We start from the raw sequence: 1,021 nt of genomic DNA, 5'->3' as shown, positions 1-1,021 counted from the left end.
CCTTTCAAAATTATCTAAATGGTAGTATCTGTCCATTAGCATTTTTAGGAAAGGGAAAAAAAATAGCACCCATATCAGGATTTATGATATATAGGATTTAATTATGTTAGTAAATGGACGCAATTTGTGATTTTTAAATCCTTAATCAACAAAAATGGCACTTTCTTTTCTCCATCAATTCAGTGTCTGTAGTAAGTAGACACGTAAGTCCTAACAATTCTTTTAGGCTCAGAAATTATAAGTAAATTGCACCATCGTAATATATTTACTCTTAATATTATTTATTAGTATACTTTGACAAAAGTGGCTAAATTTGCACTCCTCTATTTGAACATGTACTTCTCTTTCAGTTATTGCTAATATGTTTAGCTGCTAATGATTGTTTACTAGATTGTTTCAGATACTTTCTTTTTAAAAAAATTGACAATTATTTTTCAACTTAAGTATTTAAAGTACAAATACCAATGAAAATTTTATTTTTACTTTACAATTTTCAAAAATTAAAATTAATTTAATTTGGATTCCTTCCTCATCAGGAATATGTCATAACGAAATAGTCAATTTCTCATGAAAAGTAAGTCAGACACACTACTAGGATTAAAAGTGCCTCTTTACTTTTAAAGCAATGTGATCTTATTTAGAAAATGCCAACAGACATGACTGATAATGGAAAGGTTAACTCATTTTTATCATTCTTAGAGAAGTAAGTTATCTCACCAGAGTGGGTTTGTGGATGTGACTTAAGATACGAAACTTTTACATAAGCTTTGCAGCACCATTTATTGTAACCAGTGTAGGTGAAAGAATTAAAACCCTAACAGTTCTTGCAGTTCATGAGGTTTTTGTTGTTGGTTTGTTGTTGTTGCTGTTTTAGCAGCAAAGCTAGGACAACAGTGTTATAACTGTGCTAAAATCAGGGTATTTGTGTGTATGTAAACCACTCGAAGTCAGAGATTACATCATCTATATACTACACCATAAAATTCCAAATACCTAGTTCAGTGCACCCTATAGAGTGAAT

This window comes from Propithecus coquereli, unplaced genomic scaffold (genome assembly GCF_000956105.1).
Source record: "Propithecus coquereli isolate 6110/MARCELLA unplaced genomic scaffold, Pcoq_1.0 Scaffold274, whole genome shotgun sequence".
In the NCBI taxonomy this organism is placed as follows: domain Eukaryota; kingdom Metazoa; phylum Chordata; class Mammalia; order Primates; family Indriidae; genus Propithecus; species Propithecus coquereli.
The sequence above is the reverse complement of the archived record's forward strand: the minus strand, read 5'-3'. Positions refer to the sequence as shown.